This window comes from Psammomys obesus, unplaced genomic scaffold (genome assembly GCF_907164565.1).
Source record: "Psammomys obesus unplaced genomic scaffold, mPsaObe1.curated_primary_1811, whole genome shotgun sequence".
Classification (NCBI taxonomy): Eukaryota; Metazoa; Chordata; class Mammalia; order Rodentia; family Muridae; genus Psammomys; species Psammomys obesus.
The window spans coordinates 20,901,155-20,913,377 of NW_026585894.1; the positions used below are offsets into that span (position 1 = coordinate 20,901,155).

Sequence of the window (12,223 nt, forward strand, 5' to 3'; positions counted from 1 at the left end):
GTTTCTCTCCGCATAACAGCTAGATTGTGAAAGGGACATCCTTAGAGAGAGTACCTAGAGAATAAGCATTTCAAGAGACATAGAGGAATATTCTTGATAGTATATATCCTATTCTTGGGCTTCACAGATATACCATACTCCTATCATTCTCTTGGTCAAAGTACTCTCAAGACTGCCTGATTCATGAGGAAGAGAATCAGTTTCTCACCTCAAAATAAGAATTTTAAGTTTTTTTTTAAGAGGATTTAGAGGTGTTTTATCTTAAAGCCAGCACAATCAGTTTGAGGTAAGAGGTGTCAAAGGCAAATTACCCATGTATTTGAAATCCTCCTGGAACTTCCCTTGAGTGAGTTGGACCTTCATTGAATGCAGATGAAGCTCTGGATGTTTGATATTGACTCAGTTCAGGAATGATTCATGTGATTGTTGCTGCCACATCCAGAGGATGAAATGGAAGGGAAGACAGCTGAAATATTAATCTATGGAGGCCTGTCTTTTCATGGGCTCTTATAAATTATACAAAGCGAGTCACTGGTTTTAAGTGGATTAGCTGCTCGTCATGTAGGCAAGGTCATGGCCATGTGCTCTAGTTAAGGAGGATTGTTTCCCTCTAGTTCAAATGATAATATATCTAGAGAAACTTTGAACTTAAACACAAGTAGGCAAGCTGAAATCTTTTATCATGAAACCAAATGTATTTCCTTATAAGGAGGCACATCACTAATTTTGTAACTTCTAGAGAACTGAAGTCAGAAGTGAAAAATAACACAAAATTGCAGTATATTATTATCCATAGGATTTAAACCTAACCAGATACTAAAATTCTCTAGACTAGAGGAAAAATCACAGGTGTTAATAACTTTATAGTGGTCTAACCAGGACATTTAAGATTATCCAAATGATTGGCATAATGCTTTTAACAGCATATCTTTTATGATAATGTGACCACATTTTTACATTTAAAGAGATCCTTTAAATTTGAGGGAAGGGGAAATAACATCTCTATGCCATTTTACCTTTATTACATCAAAGTATCTCACAAATAAAGAAAATAAGGCACTATAAGATTTAATGAATTATTCTCAGTTGTCCAATAAATTATTGGCAGACAAGACCTCAACACCCTCATTCTGGTCTCCAAGTAAGCAGATAGTACTCATCCTGCAAAACCGGTGTGATCCCCAAGTGAATGAAATTCATAGTAATGTTGCTTCCAGTCTCTTTCTAGATATACTCTCTGGAAAGTCACAGACCAAAGGATGAGGAAATAGAGTCTTCAAAATTTCCTTCTTTGTAAGCTTGCTTCTCAAAGTCTGCCAAGCATATTGAAATCTTCTGGGCTTGTGACTCTTTCAGGATGCTTTTAACTATAACAATTGGTGGCCGTCAAGCTTATGAGTTTGAGAGCAACCATAAATGCTTCCTTGCATGATGCCTTGTGCTGTTGTCAATTAATCTGGGCACGATTCCCAAGATTTACATTTTATAATTTAGTTACTTGCACCAGACTGTCATCTACGGACTATTTTGTTCCTCCTTCCTGTATTTGTTACTTTTCTGTTGCTTTGATAAAAAGTTATGGAAAAAAACAGCTTGTAGAAGAGTTAACTTGAGCTTACAATTCTAGAAGGGTAACAGTCATTATGGCAGAGAAGAGACAGGTAAACAAGTCATAGACATGATGGACAGAATAGGAAGCTAACAGCTTACATCTTGAACTCTAGGCAGAAAGAAGAGAAAGGCTACTGGAGGTGGGTTGGTGATTTCAACTTCCAAAGCCCATTCCAAGTAATGTACTTCTCAGATAACGTCACCGACTGGAGACTATGTGTTCAAATACCCAAGACTATGGGGGACATTTTTTATTTCAACCACCACATCCTCCATGCCTAATTCATCATCAAATTCTCCCTGATGCTCTTTGCCATCTTTCCTCCGGCCAGCCGGGAGCTATCACCATGAAGGTCGAGCTGTGCAGTTTCAGCGGCTACAAGATCTACCCCGGACATGGGCAGAGTTACGCCAGGACAGATGGGAAGGTTTTCCAGTTTCTTGATGCAGAATGTGAGGTCGCGTTCCTTTCCAAAAGGAATCCTCGGCAGATAATATGGACTGTCCTCTACAGAAGAAAGCACAAGAAGGAACAGTTGGAAGAAATTCAAAAGAAAAGAACCCGCCGTTCAGTCAAATTCCAGCCGGCCATCACTGGTGCATCTCTTGCTAATATAATGGCCAAGAGGAATCAGAAGTTAAGAAAGCTCAGCGAGAGCAGACAATCAGGGCTGCCAAGGAAGCAAAAAAGGCATCAAAGAAGACAGCAATGGCTGCTGCAAAGGCCCCCCACAAAGGCAGCACCTAAACAAAAGATTGTGAAGCCTCTGAAGGTCTCTGCTCCCAGAGTGGGTGGAAAAAGCTAATTTGGCAGAAGAGAGTTTAAAATAAAGATCTGTTTCTAACTCTTAAAAAAAAATTCTCCCTGATAATTCTAAACAAGGTTCCCATCCATGCATATACTGGCAAATGTTTACCAAGTAACAGCAAAACAAAAGCCGGCCAAACAACAACAAAACCATGAAACCAACAATTTGTTGTTCTTCTGATTAGCAATGTTTGCCAATTTCTGCTATGCAAATACAGAAGCTAAGGACATGTTGTCATTGAATATGGAACTAGGGAAGAGATGTGCATAGTTCATCCTTGCAAGTAAGTTCAGTCAGCTCTGACATACCACTGATTCATTCTACCTCTCTGCTTACTCCTTGTTGTGATTGATTTGGGTACACAGTAAATCAGTTTCCGGTAGGATTTTTTAGTATCTTTCCCGTTGGTATGTCTTCCTTTCATGTTAAAATCCTGTCATACATAACATAACTGTCATTCCCCGCCTACTTATCACTCAGCAACCAAAGCAACTTTCCAAACCAGACATCTGATGAAATCTTGTTTCTTGACGTCCAAACCTCGTTCTTTGGCACACTGCAAATCTCAAGATGGTACTCAAGTTTCTTTAAGGCCTAGAGCAGAGGTTATCAGTGCTGGCTACACCTTATGACCATCTAAGGATTCTATCTCTCTTTAAGCATTTTTTTTCTTGCTCGTTGTGAAGTTTTGGCATTAATCCTGATTTCCTAAAATATTGCGTTCAACAATAATTTATCTTGATTACTAATTTTTTTTGTTTTTGCTTTCTTAAAAATGTATTTTATGTGTTTGAGTGTTTTGGCTGCATGTATGTATGAGTTCCACATGCATGCAGTGCTCATGGACTTCAGTAAGGGGCATCAGATGTCCTGAACAATTGTGAACTGCCATGTGAGAGCTGGGAAGAGAACTAATGTTCTCTGGAAATGCAGCAAATGTCCCTAATTACTGAGCCACCTCTCCAGACCAGTTACTGAGTTTTGGCATGTCCCCTTAAACTTTTTTTACGCCAAGCAAGCACCATGCTGTACTTCCTCCATGACACCTGAAACTTTTTTTCAATCCAATTCCTATGTCAACACAGCAGTCCACATTAATTTCAACAGAAACTCTGCAAGTGATAACAGGCATCAGAATTTTTCATCCACCTGGTTAATTCAACTATTCTAATACCCGGTGAAGTTTGAAAGCTTCTGTCAAGTCTTACTGACTTCCGGAATTCATCTCTTACCATGTGCTTCCATATGTTGCAGTCTAACAACACTAACCAGTAGACCCTCGGCCATGACCTTGTATTTGCTGCTCAGTGTAATGACTACACTCTTGCCCCGCTTTGAAAACTTATGCTTCATTCCAAACTTCCTCTGTGATACTTTTCTGGGTGTCCCCATCCCACCTCATTCATCACTCATTGGATTACTCATGTACTGCTGGGTAACAAATTCCCACAAACCTAACAACTTCAAGCAACAAAACATCGATTGTTTCACTGGGTCTGGGTTCAAGGGCCAAAGTACAACTTTAGTTGAGTTCTTTACTTTGGAGTCTTTCAGGAGGCTGCAACTACATCGTTAACTAGGCCTCAGATCTCATCTGCATACTCATGGCTGCCCTGCACCTTTGGCCGTTTTGTCTTAAGGAAAGGGCTTGATGCTAGAATGTATTGCTAGTCATCTGCCTCTGTTCCTTCAGCTCTATATCTGTCTGCCTTTCTGCTCTGTGTCATTGAATGTTGGAATCCTACAAAAAATTCCCAGACTCCTTTGCCAGCAGACTTTCAGGTACTTTCTGCTAAATGGAAGAACTAGTGGGTATTGGGAAAATGAAAGGAAGATAGGAGACATTTTTCTTTTTTATATTTCTGGTGCCATCTTAATCAGCATTGGGCAGCTCGAGGCTCCAGCAACTTGTGTGATTCAGAAAGGCTTCTGGAATTTTCAGCAATGGCTCAGTTCCAATCCTGTCAAATGTTCCAGGCATGTCAGTGGTAAGTAGATTCTGGGCTCTGGCAACTTGCCCCTGCTCTGTAGCTCAAGCCTAGGGGTGTCTGTAACTTCCTGCAATTAGTCGCTAATCTCTAGGTTACCTCATGTCACAGGTTGGGTCCTCTGGAAGCTGACACTGAGCCGTAGTTTGGCAGGCTGGATATTTATTAAGGCTCAACATTTGTGGGAGGGAGGAAGAGGGAACAGGATTGAGCAGAGGGTGAGTAAAACTGGGATGCAGGTCTGTGAAAGCCTTAGCCAACCCCACAGGGAGATCTAGAGCATATAGGGCTCATCAGTTATCTGGCACTGGGCCAAAATAGTGTCTCAAGAGAGCATGGCTTTGGGCAAGATGTTGTTCAAAAGCTGAGGCAGGCCCTGAAGACTGCTGACAGCTGGAGGCTGTTTGCCGGCAGAACTCCCAGCAGGTGAAGCAACAAAACCTTCCTTGAAGGGGGTTTGGAGTGGCGCTTCTTGATATCCTTCACACATCCCTTCTCCCAGCCCCTTGAACACATTGATAATCAATTCCGTGTGCCTGGTTTTCTTTCTTTTGAAATACCTGGAGCACTTGATACTGCCTTGGCTGAACATGAACGGATACGGAAGGCACAGTGCCACCTATGAATTGAGAAGGTCATTTCTCATTTCTCATACAAAGCTAGCAGAGGGGAGGTGCAAAGGAAAGTTCTGGCAGTGAGAGAAGGAGGTGGCTCAGAGAGAAGGGCCAAAAGTCAGGCAGCAGCTATAGTATGCTCGTGTCCTGCATACACCCACAAGCTTCAGAGCTGAGACAGGCAGCAACAGAGGCACCTAGAAACACTGAGATAGCTTGGGAGAACTCTAAGCCTGGAGCAGAAGTATTGTTTCTAGCTTCCTAGAGAAAGGTTTAAGTAACTCAGAGGAAATGCCAGTCTTATTTTAGTGTGCCATGCTCCTACAAAGGTACTATTTTAAACTGAAAGATGGAAGGAGAAAGGAGAAGGCAAGGAATCAAGCCAACCAGACAATGTACACACATATTTAAGAGTGTTCCTGGGGACATAGTACCTATGCCCACAAGGGCTGGGAAACATGGCGCCGACTTAGCTATATTGCCACTGGAAATAATATATCACTCTGTTTACCAGGAAGAAGGGGAAAAATAGATATTCACTAAGCAATTATCAGCATTGCCTAGAGATGGTGATAATAAATTGTAAAATTGAGTATTTTCTTTCTTACAGAACCCAGAGTTCACACTGCTATGGCTCTCCCCTTGATTTTTGAAAAGTGTATTCGTTGGTGAAATTCCAAATCCAAACCTGAGTTGCTTACTTGACATTTATTGATCATCTGGCCTTCATTCCCATCTCAAAACTGCTACCAGTTGCATTTCTACTTAGCCTCTATCACTCTGGAGGAAGGTCCTTCTATCTCTTCAAGCTCAATTCAAATGGACGTATTTCTGGCATTACTTTCTACAGGATCTTATTCCTTTCCCCTGAGCACCCAGACATCAGTACCCCGTTAATGCAAGTGGTATGACTAGAGCATAACATGGGTGTGTGTTTGATTTCTTTAAGTCCCTTTGCCGTATTTATCACTATAAGACCAAGCCCTACGATCATACCTGGTAAATGGAAACTACTCAGTACATATTTGTTGGGAGAATATATGATGAATAAATAATATAATTAATGGTTGCAGAGTGAACATAAACTAAAAGAAATGGTGGGGAGAGTTAAAAATGGTTAGCAAGGTAAAGGTGCTTGCTGCCAAGCATAATGACCTGAGTTTGCTCCCCAAGATCCACATGGTGGAAGAGAACTTACTTCTGCAAATTTCCTGGACTTCCTGTGTGTGCTGTGGTGCATTCTCATGTGAAAACACACACACACACACACACACACACACACACTATCACACACACTATCACACACACAGTCACAGTACACAAATTAAATTTAAAAAATAAATAAAAGAAGTGATGGAGAAGGAAAGAAGAGAAAGAGGAATGGGGAGGGCAGAAAGAGAAAGAGAAGGAAGGAGGAAGGGAGGAAGGGAGGAAGAGAGGGAGGGAGGGAAAGACAGAAAGAAATGAAAACTATGAATGGATGACTGAGTGGCCCTGCAACTCACTCTGGGTGAGCATTCCCTGGCATGGGGACTGACAGCTTCCAGGGCAGATAACTCACACACTCAGCAGTCCTTACACCTTCTCTTTGTCAGATTTTCTGTGACAGGAGCCTCTCTTGTCACTGCTCATTATCTTTTCTAGATCTGAGCTGCCTTGTATCCTCTTCCCCACAGATAAAGAAGGGAATCCAACTTAGCAGGCTCAGCATGACCATGGGGAAGAGTAAGCCTCAGCTGCCTGCATTCCAGACAGCAGCTGCAGAGCAATGACTGGCTGAGACAGGTCTCTCTGAGGTAGATAAAGACAAGAGCACAGTCCAAGAGGGGCCTGGCAGGGTGACTTGTCATTTAACAAGAGGAAGGCCCCACTCTTCTCACAAGAGAAGCAGAAAATCAGGCCACAAATGCAAAACTAAAAAGGTTATATTATAAAAAAAAAAAAAAAAGCCACATTTGACTGGGCTTTAAAGTTGAAAAGAAAATAAAAAAAGAATTCAACAAACTAAGCAAGCCACTAACTAGGCAGACCGATAATGGAAAGCCAAGTAAATCAGTCCCTGCCACCTTAACTGGGAAAAGCAGCTGGTTTGAGTTAGGGGTGAGCTTATCTTTTCTAAGACCACATTACATTTGCTTTCAGCAAGTTTTACAAAAATATAAGGGCATGCTAAAACTCTCCGATTCTGACAATAATTGGATCTCCCCCTTTCTCTGTCTCTCTCTTTCTCTCTGTCTCTCTCTCTCTCCCCTTCTCTTGCCTTCTTCCCCTCCCTCTTCCCTCTCCACTTCTAATAACCTGCTTCCATCCTCTTATAATTCATACTTTCATGGTCTCTTTCTCTCACTATGCCCTCCTCTTATATCATCCTTGGCCACTGGGCAGGGCCCCGGTACCATGTGTCCTCTCCCGGGTGCTGTCCCTTTGATGTGGAAGGAAGTAGCAATCACAGTTCCCAAAAAGAAAGGCTCTTTTCAGAGCGAGGAACTACATTTTCCTCCTGTGATATCATACCTAGGGCTAGAATCAGATTGAGTATTTGGGGACAGAAGACATTTCATCTCAAAGCACTTAACAGACATTAACTAATCCATCCTCCCTGGTGAGGGAAGTGGCTTGCTGCTATCATAAAGGTGTGACTGGTTCCTAGCCCCTTAGCACACACAGTGCTTCTCTTTATGAAAGGGGGTTAAAATGAAAAGGAAAGCAGACCAAAGCAAAGCCTGTCTACTGTATTAAATTGGTATTCTTTTTGTAAGTCCTATGTCCTAGAAAGGCACCTTCTTATCAGATTCCGAATCCAAGTCACACCTTCTATTTCAGGCTTGACCTGAACAGAGATAAATGCGACAATGAAGGAAGGAGCTTCTATACGGAGATTAATAACAATGTAAAGCCAAATCTATACTAAACACTGGCTGGAGATGGCGACATACAAATGACACAAGGTGGAAAGCAGGCTAATCTGTCTGCTCCTCAAATAGGATGGTGTCTGTAGCAGACTGACCTCTGAGTGCCTGAGAGAAGAGAACTCAGAATTGTTGAAATTAAGATTTAAGAGATTATGTGTGTGTATGTGTGCCTGTGTGCTCCTGAATGTGTGAATGAAGAGAACACATGAACCAATAATGTATGAGAGAGTGCCCTGAGCCATCATTTGAAAGGTAATACAGTCCCCATGATAACCTACCTCCAGAAGACACCATAGTCTTGAGGGCAAAATGGGTTCTGTTTATTTTTATTTGTTTTTATATTTATTTTTATATCTTATTTTTTATATTTATATTTATTTTATGTGTATGAGGGTCTTACCTTCATGTATGTATATCTATCATGTGCATGCCTTGTGCCGTTGGATGTCAAGAGGGAGATCAGATCTCCTGGAACTGAAGTTAAAGATGGTTTTAAGCTACCATATGGGTACTGGGAAATGAACCCAGATTCTCTGCAGGAACAAATGCTCTTAACCACAGAGCCATCTCTGCAGCCCCAAATCAGATTGCATTTTTAGATGATTGTTTTATGACTTCTCCACACAGCCTTTGATTGTAAAAGACCACTAAGGTCTTTTGAATTTTTCTGGGTATGCATCTTTCCAGATTCATACTTTGTTGGAAAGGCATGGGTAGCCTTATTTGGTTGTTTTCAAGGCTAATTTCAGTGTTAGCCGGGTGCCTCAAATCCACATGCTGAAGACCCTAGTCATTTAGCTACACAATAAGCATTAATTTGGTCAAGATGTCTAGTTCTATGAGGATGTCTTGGGGATGCAACTCTGTTTTCTCTTTTCTTTAGCATAATACTGTTTCAAAGCTGGGAGGGCCAGTGGTAGCCATCTCAGTTATCTTGTTCATCTCATAAGAAACTGAAGCCTCCTCAGTCTCCATGGGGGTTCCCTAGTAAGGGGAGCAGGGGCAGTCTCTGGTATGAACTTGGTAGCCTGCTCTTTGATCAGCTCCCCTGGTGAGGTGGCCACAGGAAAGAGGATCCAGACAGCCCTAATGAGATCTGATAGGCTAGGGTCAGATAGTCAGAGAGGAGGACCTCCCCTATCAGTGGACTAGGAGAGGAACATAAGGGGGGAAGAGAGAGGAAGAGTGAGACCAGGAAGAGATGATGGAGGGGGCTACAACCAGGATACAATGTGAATAAATTGTAATAAATAGTATATTAATAATAATAATTTTAAAAATGTAAAAAAAAAAGAAACTGAAGCCTCACAGAATAATGGTTCTCAGGAAGCTACACAGCTGTGTTCTACTACATGACTGTAATGTATTCCTGGTCTTCTAGTTCAGGATATGTGAGGAAAATGCTTCAAATTCCAAATTCCCTACTTTCTAGCCAAGAAGTTAAATTTAAGCTTTTGGGAAACAACTTGTCTGTTCCTCATCCTGCACTCTCCATGTCTTCCTTCCAAAGTCTTTTGTGGGAAGGAGCTCCTGCTCTACGACTCTGTTTCCTCTTCTAGGAAGATAAGAAAGGGACAGCTGAACCAAGATGCACTTTCCTCCACGAGCAGGGAGTTCAGGTACAGCAACTCAAGTAAGTTTTTGTTGTGTCAAATGTCAAGATTCTTCAGAGATGTGGAATCAATGGAATAGATAGACATACATAGGCTAGATAATGGTATAGATGGAAGTGATATACTTATAGAAATGTAGGCACAGACATATTGAATAATATTTACTTGAGTCATTGACCCACATGATTACAGAGACTGAGAAATCTTATGAACTGTGATCTAGAGGCTCAGGCAAACCAGTGGTATAGTTCAAGTTCAAATCCAAAGGCCTGAGAACTGGGTCAGCCAATGGTATATCTTCTGGTATGAGTCTGAAGACCAAAGATCTTGGAACACATATGTCCAAAACAGAAGAAGATAGATGTCCAAGAGAGGAGAAAAAGTATGTCCTATCCAAAGTATGCAGTTCATCTTTCTTCCATTTTTTTAATTCTATTTGTTGATTATATGACACTTGTTCACACAGCTTGTCAATTCAAGTATGTATTGTATAAATACCCTCACAGACACACTCAAAATGTTTTATCAACTATCTGGGCATCCCTGAACTCATTCAAGTAAATATATGAAACTTACCATTGCAACATTTACCCAAGGGCACCCATTTTCCCCATGTATAAGGAGCAATAAAATATGTCAGTCATTAGAACAAAAATAACCTATCTCAAAACATTAATGGCTTATGTAGTCAAACGTCAAATAAAAAGACCCATTACCTGATCCTCAATACCTTTTCATTTCCGTTTCCACTCTTGCTCTTGGGTTCAGGGAGACAACCTCCCATTCTTCCAGTGTTTGCTCCTTTCTCTTAAAATAGTTAGGCTTGATATATGCTCCGAAGTCCATATATACTTTCATTGCCTCCCATCAAATTCAATGCCTTCTACATTAGTCTTGTACTGCTGCCAAAAAAATTTCCCGTAAAATTTAGCAAATTGATCTTTGAGGATCAGGAACCTAGGTATGACCTAACTGGCCTTCTGATTGAGCACTGCTCATAAGCTTGTAATCAAGGTATCACTTGAGCCATAGTTCAATCTGAAGACAAAACTTGGAGAATATGTTCTTCTAAGTTCATTCAGTTGGCTGCTCTTGGGATTCAAAAGTCCACTTCTAAGTTCATTCATTCATATTAACCTTTCTGCATTATTCTCTCACGATGTGGCAGTTGGCTACCCCAAAGCAGGTAATGTAGTGTGGGAACCTATTCTTGGAATCGTATCCTACCACTTCTGCTATGTTTTGTTGATTAGGCTAGCATGAATTTCACAAGGGCATGAATGTCAGAAGGCAGGACTCACAGGAAGAGTGTGTTCCTGTGACAGTTTAATACTCAAAATTCACTGGATATATATTTATAGCAAGTATCCTATATTTTCTGCACCGTTTTGGTCTCTATGTTTCTGGACACCATCTAATTGAACAGAGAATATGAAGCCATTCTTCTTTTAGCAAGCATTTATACCGATAACTAAGGACAAAACTTATCATCAGCTTGCAAATCTTTTGGAAGCAGACACTATTTCCATACTTTGCAGTGAATTGTGTAGCATGTCAATAAAAATACCACTGGTGACTGACTAGATCTATAAAGACACAGAAGAGAGAGTTTTGGCAGGACTCTTTGGCACTTCTGTTCTAATTCTGACTGATGTAATCACGTTGACCATGGCAAATAGAAGCTTCATAAGGCCCCAGTCTGTCCTTTACCTTGAAACGTAGAGATTAGACCAGAACTTTAAAACTTCTGCAACGATAAGTTATAAAGAATCACTTTTCATTTAAATTCTCCTTATGGTGGCATATCAGACACTTCCAGTGACTCTTTCAAATCCCTTGACTTTTAAGATCTGCAACATCTATGGTGGGCATTCTTCATGCTGAGCATGTCTGTCTTTTTCCCATCTGTGGCCCTCTCTAATCAAGTGGGAGTTTACCTGTTCTGTGTATTTGCACAGCTTACAAAAAGGAGAGTATTTTACATCCCAGAGACAATCCTTAACTATGGTCAGATTGCAGATGATGTGTAAAGGACTCCTGATCTCCCCATAGATTCCACAAAGAATTTTCTGTTCTTTCCTGACAAGTAAGACCCCGTTGGTTGCTCTTCGTTCTATTAAGGTTTAATCCTCACATGTTTCTTTCTTTCCCTTAATCCTTTCTTACATTCCTTCATTTGGATCTACCTCTCCAGTTACCCACCCTTTCCCATGACTTTATGGGGGCTATAAAAATACACGAGAACCCAAAACTAAGACAGGAAACCATTTCTTTCTTTGTTGGGTCTCTTCTATTAAAGCCAAAACATGAAAAAACTTGGATGAAAAAGACAATGTATAGGGCTGAGTGGTTAAGAGCACTGTCTGTTCTTCTGGAGGTCCTGAGTTCTATTCCCAGCAACCACATGGTGGCTCACAACCATCTATACTGGGATCTGATGCCCTCTTCTGGCCTGTAGGTGTATATGCATATAGAGCACTCATATACATAAAAATAAATATTGGGAGGAAAAAGGCAATGCATGTGACCTGAACAAAGTCTCAAACAGATCAGAAATGTGTGGTCTTTCTTGTCCTCTACTTCAGAACTGTCTAACCTACACTAACTATACTGTCTAACTACAGTGAAGGGCAGAAATGCAGACACTCTTCTTTGCCTGGCCCTCTAGGAAGAGCT

The 12,223-nt window shown here is 41.0% G+C and overlaps 1 pseudogene; it reads left to right on the top strand.

Moving 5' to 3' along the window:
- Positions 1–1,943: 1,943 nt before the first annotated feature.
- LOC129670955 (60S ribosomal protein L24-like) lies at positions 1,944–2,417 on the top strand (annotated as a pseudogene).
- Positions 2,418–12,223: the final 9,806 nt, after the last annotated feature.